The sequence below is a fragment of the Anabrus simplex genome, chromosome 2 (assembly GCF_040414725.1).
Source record: "Anabrus simplex isolate iqAnaSimp1 chromosome 2, ASM4041472v1, whole genome shotgun sequence".
NCBI classification, from domain to species: domain Eukaryota; kingdom Metazoa; phylum Arthropoda; class Insecta; order Orthoptera; family Tettigoniidae; genus Anabrus; species Anabrus simplex.
In genome coordinates this window covers 1028289533-1028302937 of record NC_090266.1, presented here as the reverse complement: position 1 = coordinate 1028302937, position 13405 = coordinate 1028289533, and positions in this window count along the sequence as shown.

The following is a 13405-nucleotide window of genomic DNA, read 5'->3' as shown; positions in this document are numbered from 1 at the left end:
ATGTAAATATATTAACATCAAAATGCTGTCCGACTCGTTGGCTTAATGGTCAGCGTACTGGCCTTCGGTTTCAGAGGGTCCAGGGTTCGATTCCCTGCCGGGTCGGAGATTTTAACTTTCACTGGTTAATTCCAGTGGATCGGGGGCTGGGTGTCTGTGCTGTCCCCAACATCCCTGCAACTCACACACCACACATAACACTATCCTCCACCACAATAACACGCAGTTATCTACACATGTCAGATGCTGCCCACCCTCATCGTAGGGTCTGCCTCACAAGAGCTGCACTCGGCTACAAACAGCCACACGAAATTATTATTATTATTATTATTATTATTATTATTATTATTATTATTATTATTAGTAGTAGTAGTAGTAGTAGTAGTATCAAAATGCTACATCTTTATTTTTGATTCTATCTTCGCTTGGTTATTTGTAGCCTGATACAGCCCTTGTAAGGTAGATCTTCAGACAAGGGTAGACGGCATGTGATATGTGTAGGAAACCGCTCGTTGTTGTAGTGGAGGAAAGTGTTGAGTGTGGTGTGTAAGACGCAGGGCAGTTGGGGACAGTTCAAACACCCAGTCGCCGAAGTGAATTAACCGTTTTAAGGCTAAAATCTCCGACCTGGCCTGTAATCGAACACGGGTCCCTCTGAATCGAAGGGCATTACGCCGACCATTCAGCTAAGGAGCCGGGCATTTATATCTGACAATAATGCATTAATGATATCATTCACGATCAAGTAGGAAAGCAATATTTTCAATTGTTTTGTTCGGATGTTAGAGTCAACCACACGGGGCAAATGTATGTGTTCGAGGAATATAGCAGCTAACCCATGCACGGAACTAGCCTTGTCTTCCCTTCTGTTCAATAAGATGAGAAGTTCGTTTCTCCTTCAGCGAGTTAATCTAATCTCCCGTCTGGGCTGAGTTGATCAGACGGTAGAACGTTGGCCTTCTGAGCTTTAAATTAGCGGGTTCGATTCCGTCTCAAGTTGGTGGTATTTGAAGATGCTCAGAATAACTTCTGTGGGAAGAAATTGCGTTGTTTCGGCACAGAGCTCGTTGGCAGCGCAGTTCGGACCATTTAGCTATGAAATTGCATCCGGGAGACGGTGAGTTCGAACCCCACTATCAACAGGCCTGAAAATGGTTTTCCACGGTTTCACATGTTCACACCAGGCAAAAATTGGCGCTGTACTGCAATTAAGACCACGGCCGCTTCCTGCCTGCCCTACCCCACCGTCACCACGAGACCCCTCTGAAACGACGTGTTGTAAAACTACTAGCGAGAAAGAGAATCACTCTCCGCCATCCTAGAAGTTTACTCCCACAACTCAAGGCGAGAACAGGGATGGGACCGAAACATACAGATTTTCCTACTGAATACCATTTCTACTTAATGTCAAAGACAAACACTACGCACAGACTTCACAAGCTCTAAATTTCATGGGGCTGACGACCATTATGCGCAAAGTACGTTGCATGATGTCAACTGTAATGAGATGTACAAAATGGAGGTCATAGATTGACCTCCCTCAGAAAATTTTAACTGCGGATGTGTGCATTAATCATCATTTCGTTGAGTCAAAGGCCTTCCACAAGGTAAGCCCACCACTTGTTAACAACATTGCAGGTGCCCTTGACCCTTGAAGGAGCCACTAGACATAATGCCGATAACATTAGGAATGATTTTCCGGCTGATTCAAGTTCGTTCTTGATCCTGTAATAGGCCACGGCTCACGGTCTGTCCTTGGTGGTTAAGAACTCGCGAGGCCAGCAATGTTCAAGGCGGATCTTCTCAAATATATTAAATTATTATGCATAATATTCAAGTCATTTTGAATCTCCGAGTCTTTCCTGTGAAATGGATTGTTTTATGCTGGTGATTTTACGTCACATGGAATCATACAAATATCCAGTTATGGTGGTATGAGAAAGTGCTAGATAGCGTCTGTGACCTTATTTAAGGTACAGCTCCAGTGTTTGCCTGGTATGTAAATGCCAGAACATGGAAAAACACCTTTAGGACTGCTGACGCTGGGGTTCGAGCCCACCTTCTCCCAAAAGCAAGCTCACAGGTACATGACCTATGTCTCGTAGACAGCACCCTTCTGTTTCTTATTCTTCATCTTCTTTTATTATTATTATTATTATTATTATTATTATTATTATTATTATTATTATCTTCTTGTTCTTCTTCTTTGTCTGTTTACCTTCCAGGGTTGGTTTCTCCCTCGGACTCACAGCGGGATACCACATATACAGCCTCAAGGGCAGTGTCCTGGAGCTTGAGACTTTGGGTCGGTGGATACAACTGGGGAGGGGGCCAGTACCCCGCTCAGGTGGCCTCACTTGCTATGCTGAACAGGGGCCTTGTAGGGGGATGGGAAGATTGGAAGGGATAGACAAGGAAGAGGGAGGAAAGCGGCCGGGGCCTGGAGTAGAAGTGGGAAACCATGGAAAACCACTTCGAGGATGGCTGAGGTGGGAGTCGAATCCCCCTCTACTCAGTCAGCCTCCCGAGGCTGAGTGCACCCCGTTCCAGCCCTCGTACCACTTTTCAAATTTCGTGGCAGAGTCGGGAATCGAACACGGGCCTCCGGGGGTGGCAGCTAATCACGCTATCCACTACACCACAGAGGCAGACTTTATTATTATTATTATTATTATTATTATTATTATTATTATTATTATTATTATTATTATTATTATTATTATTCCTGAACTTTTCCCCAATTTGTTTGGGATGGCACTTGATGTGCATTTGGTCCAACTTTAAGGCCAGATGCCCTTCCTGACGCCACGCTCGGCTGGTATTAGAAATAAAACGACGTACCCTTTCCTCTTGTGTTAATGTTCCTCTGGCACAGGTAAAGTACTTTTCTGGTTCTAAATTGGTTCTGACGTGGATCATCAACAGAATTTATCATAATTTCGTCCTTGGCTGAAAGGTCAGCGTAGTAGCCTTCAGCTCATAGGGCTCCGGATTCGATATTAGACCAGGCCAGGTATTTTAGCGTGTTTGATTATTTCCTTTAGCTCGAGGACTATGTGATCGTGATCGTCCCAATATAAATCTTCATTTACATACGACACATCATACTACCAACCACCAAAGAAACACGCAATAGTGAATAGTGAATACTGTACATCCTTCCACATTGGGTTGGCATTAAGAAGAGCATCCGGTCGTGAAACTGAGCTTGATCCATATTAGAGTCGACACCAGATAATTGGGAAAGACCGAAAGCCACTATAGTGATCATTCAACCATGGAGCCGGACTGCAGGTGCTCTAAGGCCAATCATTAACTCAAATTCAGGGAAAATACTGGAGTTGTACATTTCTCAACATCACGGCTGGGTAACGTGACTTGTCTCCCAATTCTGAGGTGAGGACTTGATTAGACATCCGAAAATTCTATGTTCGAGGCTGCGGCACAGCCGTTTTGTCTTGGCATAATTATGAGAGTCTGCCTCTGTGGTGTAGTGGTTAGTGTGATTAGCTGCCACCCCCGAAGGCCCGGGTTCGATTCCCGGCTCTGCCACGAAAGTTTGAAAAGTGGTACGAGGGCTGGAACGGGCTCCACTCAACCTCGGGAGGTCAACTGAGTAGAAGTGGGTTCGATTCCCACCTCAGCCATCCTGGAAGTGGTTTTCCGTGGTTTCCCACTTCTCCTCCAGGCAAATGCCGGGTTGGTACCTAACTTAAGGCCACGGCCGCTTCCTTCCCTCTTCCTTGCTTAACCCTTCCAATCTTCCCATCCCCCACCAAGGCCCCTGTTCAGCATAGCAGGTGAGACCGCCAGTTGTATCCCCCGACCCAATGTCTCACTCTCCAGGACACTGCCCTTGTGGCGGTAGAGGTGGGATCCCTCGCTGAGTCCGAGGGGAAAACCAACCCTGGAAGGTAAGCAGATTAAGAAAGAAAGAAAGAACGAAGAAAGATAGTTATGAGAGTGCTCAAATGAGAGAAATCTCGTATCATCGTATGACCTCGGCTTCAGGTATTTGATTGTATACCATTTAGGCTGCCTGCTTGTCAATTTCGACATTCCGTTTTATTCTACCGGGTGGTGGAGAAATCGGAACTCTCTTGGGCAGTGTATGGTTGAAATTCATTAATTTTACCGGGAGAACACCAAATGTGTCACTAGAGACATCGTTCGACATGGAGTGTCGAATCGACTTTCTTGTACCGCCGTTCAAAAATCCGACTACCTCTGCCAGGTTTCAGTTCAAGGGCCCGTCACTCTACTATTTCTCCTCAGAGTGGGGAGAGCCCCCTTCCTGGCATAATTCCGTTCAAAATCTGTAGCAATTGAAAGGGCGTTAAAAAGCTAATTTCATTGGTCATTTTCGTGTCCAAAGGAGTGCGAATGAGGAGCGGAGTTTTCAAAAGCTGGTAACTGCATGAAAAGAAGTTTCGAGATATTTAAGTTTTGTTTTTCCACAGAAACGTATAAGTTCTTTTCAATGTCGTTTCTGATTTGCGTATGTCAAATTGAATGATGTAGTTATCGGGTTTTCTCGTCAGTTATTTAGGGGTGAGGAAGGGTAATGAGGAGGAACCACGTGGCAGTTCATTCATCGATCACGGAGGCCTCCCTCACGTCAACGACCTTCTCCTCAACTCACGCGAGCGGTTCAATTTTGTTTCTGTGTACCGGGAACTGGGAGGCGTGCGGTCGAATGACTCGCGCTTGACCTTCAAGTGAAATTTAATCTAGCTTGCTTGTCAGCGGGTGACACATTTGGCTTATGATTCACGTTAATTCTTCGTATTCCACTTTTATATCGACCGCCCCTCGTGACATATGGGAGAGGAGTGATGTTTTTCGAGTAGTGAATATGAAGCTTAAATCGATGGTACCCCAGCTCAGCCGTGAAGGTTTTACATCAACCTTCATCATCATCTACGGTAGTCAAGTTTAAACATCAGAACGGCATTCGCAATAATCGTACACGTAACACGAAGTAGCCTGAAAGCGACTGGTTGGTTGAGAGCTCGAATCCTGGAAGAGTGTATTATTATTTATTTATTTATTTATTTATTTATTTATTTATTTATTTATTTATTTATTTATTTATTTATTTATTTATTTATTTTCCTTAAATTGTACACATACTATCCAGGAGTGTTAGATGGAGAAAGGGCAAACCCCACATTCACGAAACTGCCCCATTGATGCCTTTTATAAGTGCTTTGATAGGCTATGGGTCATCCGCGCCAGCAAATTTACTAGCATATTAAGAAAACCAAGAGCCTCCGTGGCTCTGGCAGCAACGCGCCGGCATCTCACCGCTGGGTTCCGCGGTTCAAATCCCGGTCGTTTCGTGTGAGGTTTTGATGGACAAAGCGCAGGCGAGACAGTTTCTTCTCCGGGTACTCCGGTTTTCCCTGTCATCCTTCATTCCAGCAACACTCTCCAATATAATTTCATTCCATCTGTCAGTTAATAATCATTGCCCCAGAGGAGTGCGACAGGCTTCAGCAGGTGGCATATTTCATGTCCTCGCCACTAGATGGGGCTTCATTTATTCCATTTCTGACCCGGTTGAATTATAACATCTAGATCAAGGATGAATAATGGGATTTTTGTTAGTGGCGTTGTCTGTAGAGAGTAAATAAGAGTATAAAATATAGCGTATACTGATTGACAATACTGAGTTTCTGATTGGGTTTTAGTAGGCGTGATTTAGCTAATTTCTCTAAATTTGTATGAAAACTCGCGAGAGCGTCTTCATTGAAGAGAAGTTCATATTCAATGTGCAGCCGAGATGTTTAATAGTTTCGCTGCTCGATATGAATGAAGTCATTTCCCCTAATCCTAGGTGTAAAATGGATTGCGATATTTTGCCACGATTTATTACAATTCCTGAATATTTAATAGCGTTAATGTTAAAGTCTATAGATGGCAGAAGATAAATAATCCCTCTGTGGATCACTCGTCCTCCGGACCCCCAGGTCGCTGCACTTGCGAAGGGCGGAAATAAGTCCATTCAGCACTCTACAGTATGTCGTACGATGTAGGCAGCTAGAAGATCTCTGGTGATACAAATGTGTTAACCGACAAAATTAATGAAAACTGGTCCATAGTCCGCCCAACAGAGATCCATTCCTCTGCCACCTAGTAGAGTAAAATGGAGCGTCGAAATTGACACACAGGCAATCTAAATGTCTGTTCATGGTAGCTGAGACCATACGATTATTATTATTATTGCCTGACTCTTTGGCTGAATGGCCAGCGTTGAGGCCTTCGGTTCAGAGGGCCCCGGGTTTGATTCCAGGCAGGTTTGGGGTTTTTAATCGCATTTGATCAACACTTTTGTCTCGGGGACTGTGGTTTGTATTTGACCCAACACTCTCCTTTTCATATACACACAACACACTACACCACCAACTACCACAAAAACACGCAGCATGGCCAAATCCACTTGTGCGACACAATTCACACCCGCGGCAGTAGAAGAAGAAAAAGAGGAATATTTGTTTTACTATTTTATTGTTTTTGTGTTACTGGTTTTACGTCTAGCTAACTACTTTTACGGTTTTCTGGAATACCGAAGTGCCGAAGTTTTGTCAAGAAGGATTTCCATTACATGGTGATAAATCTGTCCACACGAAGCTGGCTTTAACCCCTCAATTACCACCGTACTGAGCCGGAATCGAGCTCTCCAACTTTGACTGTCTTTACATATTCAACCCGGTATTATTATTATTATTATTATTATTATTATTATTATTATTGTTAGGGGGTTTCCGTGGACCAGCAGAGATGAAGGAAGGTGCCGGGGTGAATGGGTCTAACTACTATGTCAAGAAAGAATTTAAACTGAAATGGAAGGTTATATTTTAAAAAAGCAACAAGTTAACAAATTCTCACTTAGTAAGATAACAATGACATAGCAATTTAAAAACAAGACTTAGACAGGTCTAAGATTTTAGAATTTTCACGCTCTTGGGCTACAAGCCCCTAGTTTTACAATTTTTGAGTTACCAGCTCAAAGTTACAAAAGAGTACAAATTTATATCAGGAGAGAAATCCCTCAATACATGGAGCGCTGGCTTCCAACTCACAATATCAAGCCTTCAAAAGGCATTCAGCAATCTTACTTTGAAAAAGAGCTAACAGACTCTCAGTTTTCACGCCTATTCAAGGCAACACCAAAATTATCTTACACCTTTTGGCCTCCCATGGCCCAGCTTACAAACTGATTCAGGGGGTATCTCGTACCCAACCTATAGGGCCTTCGTGTAAAAGAAATAACGGTTAAATAAATGACCCGAACACAAAATTAATGGAAGCGTGTACTTGCATTCCTAAATATGCATTCTTAAAACCTAAAGGGCACTAGGCCGATGAAACAGGGGCTATTCCCAAACTATGGAGGTGACTCGTATAAGAATAAATTAAGACTTTACGGAAACGAAGAAAACCAGTTACAAAACGTAGTCACCTCAAACCAATATGGAGGGGAGCTCGAGAGGGTACATCACTCTCTATCCCCAATTTACAGTTAAAGATGTTATGAAGAAATTACATAAGCTGGCAGAAATTACATTTTCAGAAAAGTAGGTTACATAGTTAAGGTTTCGGACCTCCCCCTCGGGTTAAACCGCAGAGCTAGCAAGAAATAAAGATGTTAATAGGCCATTACCTTGCTGAAGAACTGCTGCCTGGTGAAAGAGACGCCTCCCGCCTCCTGCTTGACACACACATAGTTAGATGTTGATCAAATGGCCAAGAGATGAGAAAATCCGCAGTTTATAAACCCTCGGGGAAAGTTCGAGACCTTTCACGAATAAACCAGCCCCACGCTCTCAATTTAATTGGAGAATTTAAAAGTTACACTCAAAATCGAAGAAGAAGAAGAAGAAGAAAAGAAGAAGAAGAAGAAGAAGAAGAAGAAGAAGAAGAAGGTGATTGGTAGAAAATTAATTACAGAAATTCTTGATTGGCTACATTCAAAACTGGCGGAAAGAAAAGATAAATATTGCCAACCCAAAAATGAATGAACATAATTTAGTTAAAAAAAATAACTTATGAGTACAAAACTTCTTTGAATAAAGTTCATCCACTTCGCACCAGGGTGCATGATCATAGTTTTTTAGCAGTGACCTCTGTTGAAGAAAGTCCAAACTTCTTGATGACTGGTAAACAAAACACGTAGAATTTCATGCAGTACATGAAACTTCACAATAAGAAAATTACGTCAAATTACTGTAGTGACATCTTCTGAGTAAAGGTTTAAGTAGGTCTAGTTTCAAGTTCACTGTTTCTCCAGTAGAGGAGTTCTATTAGGCGCAACATTTAAATGTGCGTCTTAGAGGTGTACCTCCCGGTACAATTATTATTTTTATTATTTTTATTATTATTATTATTATTATTATTATTATTATTATTATTATTATTATTATTATTATTATTATTATTATTATTATTATTATTTTGAAATGTGTTCACAATTCTGTCAGCGATTACTGTCAGTCCCCATATTATTCTTACCTTTAATTACTTTATAATATTTTTATATCATTATGCAGTTTATTAAGCTGCACGTACATAAATATTTAGTTTCCACAGTGATGAGAATTTTTCTGCATAGAATTAGTTTGTACGTCATTATGCAGTTTATTAAGCTACACGTACATAAATATTTAGTTTCCACAGTGATGAGAATTTTTCTGCATAGAATGAGTTTGTACGTGAATTAGCAGATTACTCCATAACTTTTCTAGCAGAGTATTCATAGTTTAGAAACTAAATGGAACAGACATTCAGATCTCCATATTATAGTGAGGAAAGAACATTATAAGCAAATATTGACTAGAACGCTTTAGATACTCACAGAAGACATGGCAAAGTCCACATTTATTTAACATTTAACAAACGGTGTGGGAAGCAGTTTTTTGCCGTCCCCATTCGCTGAATCTCGTCTATGTCGGTTTCCCTGCAGTTGATCTTCAACCTCTCATTTATTAGTTCAAGCACTTTAAATACCAGATCTTCTTTAGCGTCCTCAGGTAACCCGTATTTAAAAATATTTTTCTTCTGAGCTTCCTACTGGAGCTTTTCCTCTAGCCACCTCAGTTCTTTTATCTCTTCTTCCATTCTTTTCACCTTATCCCTCAAACTTGATATTTCCTTATTATTTTCGACCACCAGTTCTGTTACCTTTACTAGCTCCTCTTTCATTATTTATCTTAGTTCACTGGCTTGCTCTCGTAGGAGCTCTCATGTTTGTTCTGCTTGACCCCTAACAATTTCCCTTATCTTCTTCATCTCTTCCCATCCAACCGTACCAGCAGCACCTGGTTCAGGGTTCATCTCGACCCTTCCAATGACCCACAACACTGCCATCAGAATTGAAGTCAGTCCCACCTGCTGTCCGGAACTGTATTCTATGTTAACGCCTCGCGGGCCTGCCTCTACCGTGCCAACGACCTGTCGTCGCGCGGTACAATTCTGTCGAAATCCCATGTCAGTACTCACACGCTTAACAATCTTCCTCTTCGCTTGCACGATTACAACTGAGGGAAGTATTTCCATACCTCCCTGTCTCAAAGAATTCCATTAATTTCAGCGGATGTCGTGATGTTTCGCTCTTGCCGTTTCCATTATCAGTCCATAGCACAGGAGTGATGCTCCTGTTGCTCATCCTCGCAATGAGCAGCAGGATTCTGAAGCCGGAAGCGTGCGGCCGCCGCCATCTTCCGTCACTACACTATTCCGTTGCATGAATGTAAAATAGTAGCCGAACAGGAATATTGGACAGAAGATAATTAAAATAATTAAAAACACATCAAAATAATAACAATAATACTGATCAATTACACCCATTAATTCCTTTACTTTACTCTTAAAGAAAGAAACATTGGTATATCAATTTACAAATGCTTAAAAATAGCCATCCTCTTAAGACCGATCTATGGACAGATCGGTTTCCATTCGACTCTCTTACAGCATGATTCACACGCATTTTCAAGAACAGTGATGATGAAATTATGCTAATAAGGCGATAAACATGCGTGTCCATTGGGTTTAGATCTAAAGCACGTGAGCTTAAACTTGGAAACATATTTATTTGATACAAATGAGCTGTGGCTTCATTAGATATGTTCCCTTTCATGACTTGAGCTTAAACCAATAAATGTATTCCCTCTAAAATACATCTCGGTATGTTTTCACACATGAACAACGTCTTCCGTAGGAACATAGAGACTACCCCTATTCTTCAAAGAAATGAATGGATAAGGATTTTCTTTTTGTCCAGCTGCTTCCTTACAAATATCATTATATAGAGAATTGACTAACAGTTTACCACAAATTCTGAAAAATAAACAATAATATTCTGTGATAATAAACCTAACCTATCGATTTATGCAAGCTTACTAATTTCCACTCTAATTCTAACAGTAATTTTGATATCCTTAAGGAATAGAAGAGACCAAGACCACTATTATTTAGTCTAATTACTAATATAACCAAAACAAAAACTCAACCTATAACCAAGTGTTGCAGTAACATTATTATTATTATTATTATTATTATTATTATTATTATTATTATTATTATTATTATTATTATTATTCCGCACTCTATCACAAAGGGGATAACGCCAACAAATATACATTGGAAGGAAGCTATCTCTGTCTTCTATATAATTAGGCATCTTTAACAGTAAATATAATAGCATTAATAACTAGACAACAAATGTACATGAACACATGTGAGCCTTTTACCGGTGAATTGAAACTCCTGTCCCTTCGTTCTTCGTGAATAGGAAAAACCACACCCAAACACTACGCAGGTATTCACCATTCTGCCACGCAGTAGTTAGCCGAAAATAAAAGTGAAATGTGAATAAAACAACATAAACCAAAACTTCACGTAACACAGTAACATACATGTTTACAGTGGATCTGTAGTGACGCAAGATGGCAGCGGCCGCAAGTTTCCGGCTTCACTAGCACCAATGCTACGAGTCTATTAACTATATGTCTGTGGTCCATTGTCATGTTGGTTGAAGGTTTCAGTGTCAGTGCTACCTCACCCTGCCCTATTATTCTCTTCTGTATGTAACTAGAGACCGATGACCTCGAAGTTAGGCCCTTATTTTGCTAGTGGCTTTACGTCGCACCGACACAGATAGGTCTTATGGCGACGATGGGATATGAAAGGCCTAGGAGTTGGAAGGAAGCGGCCGTGGCCTTAATTAAGGTACAGCCCCAGCATTTGCCTGGCGTAAAAATGGGAAACAACGGAAAACCATCTTCAGGGCTGCCGACAGTGGGATTCGAACCCACTATCTCCCGGATGCAAGCTCACAGCCAAGCAGCCCTAACTGCACGGCCAACTCGCCCGGTGTTAGCCCTTTTAAACATCAGTCTTCTCGATATGCGTAACAGTTGAAACCTGTATCTCTTTGTCATATTTGCAGCGTTAGCTTCGCATGTTACCAACAGATGTTTATAACATTTTGTTATCAACAAGTTTTGACAACAGTTGTTAATAACAAATATTGGTAACAGAACACCAGTGTGACTTTAATTTTCGATGTTAGCAACATTTTCTCCGCTCTCCCTCCTGCCTACCTCCACTCGTCATGCGATTACATGATCACCCTCTTTTGACAGCCAGCGAGCGCGAGAGGTGCGTTGGTAACATTCACTGTAAACGCAACTTAACATGTGTTGGTAACAAATGTTGATCTTTACCGACTTCTTGTAGATTTATTTTATTTTTTATTTTATTTTTTTGGAACACGTGAACATGAGATGCTGATAAGAAATTCATTAGCGTGTTCCCAAATGTTACGAACATTTGTCAGTAACCTGAGTTAGCAACAACAGCGTAAACGCGACTTTAGCCTGCACGTCTCAAGATATTCCCTAGCAATCTATATCTTTTGGTTAAATTTCAAGATATTCTCTTCTCCCCTAGGGGGAATCAACATCCCTTCGTTTGAGATCCAATCTAGTCATCTCATCTTCAATAACTCCACCACAAGACATTACAAAAGTTGCTTTTCGTTTTTCGTTCCACATTAGACATTGGCCATGTGCTGGCTTATTGGAGCAATCTCAAATATCATCGGACTGACCCGGGACCCAACCCGCCAACTTGGGCTCAGAAGGCCAGCGCATCTACAACCTGAGATACTCAGCCCTGCACTTGTATACATGCTTACCTGTACTGTACACTGACTGAGCAAATGTCATGGGATAGGTGTGTTGTACCAGCGGCAGTTGTATAAGAGACCTTGTGAGCAGTGGCTGTGCATGTGACAGGTGTAACATGGAACGTCGTCGTGAGCTGACACCGTTCGAACGTGGTATGGTGGTCGGTGCCCGACGGATGGGAAGTGCGATTTCGGAAGTGGTGCGGGAATTCGGCTTCACACGATCAACCCTGCCCAGGGTGTATCGCGAATGGTTGAATGCGGGAGCAACCCTCGATGACCGTGACCGGCGACATCTGAGACGGATTGTCAATAGTGACAGACGGGCAACCGTGCAACAAATCACGGCTCAATTCAACACAGGCCGTGCTAGACACGTCTCAAAGTAGACAATCCGTAGGAACATGGCTTCTATGGGGTATGGGAGCCGGCGCCGCACGCAGGTGCCACTGTTAACCCAACGTCATCGGGCACAACGAAACGCATTTGCCGCCAGTCACCAGGGATGGACAATGGAACAATGGCGTAACGTGGTATGGTCGGACGAATCACAATTTCAACTGCACCATGCCGATGGGAGGCACCGTGTATGGCGCAGACCACATGAAGCGATGGATCCCGCCTGCCTCGACGGTGTGGTCCAGGGCGCTGGTGCTTCTTGTATGGTCTGGGGTTCATTTCCCTGGTATGGAATGGGCCCCCTAGTTGTTCTGGAAGAGACTTTGAATGGTACGCGGTATGTTGAGCTGCTCGGAGACCATCTCCAGCCATTTTTGGCCTTCCAGCGCCCAGACGGTTCTGCGGTGTTTCAAGATGATAACGCGCCGCCACATCGCTCCCACGTCGCCCGGGAATGGTTCCAGGAACATGCAGCGGAGGTCCAACGACTGCCATGGCCACCCAGGAGCCCCGATATGAACCCTATGGAGCATATCTGTGATGTCCTGGAACGCAGTCTCCGTGCCATGGATCCTGCACCCACGAACAGACCAGCATTGGCGGCCGCTCTGCAAACGATTTGGTGTCAGCTGCGTCCAGAGGACTACCAGGGACTTGTCGACTCACTTCCACGGCGTCTCACTGCAGTTCTCAGTGCCAGAGGAGGCCCCACACGCTATTAGGTGACCATCCCATGACATTTGCTAAGTCAGTGTAGTTCGTTCACGGAGTTTTACAGAAAACGACACAAAACATTACGTTCTTCGTCCGGTTTGG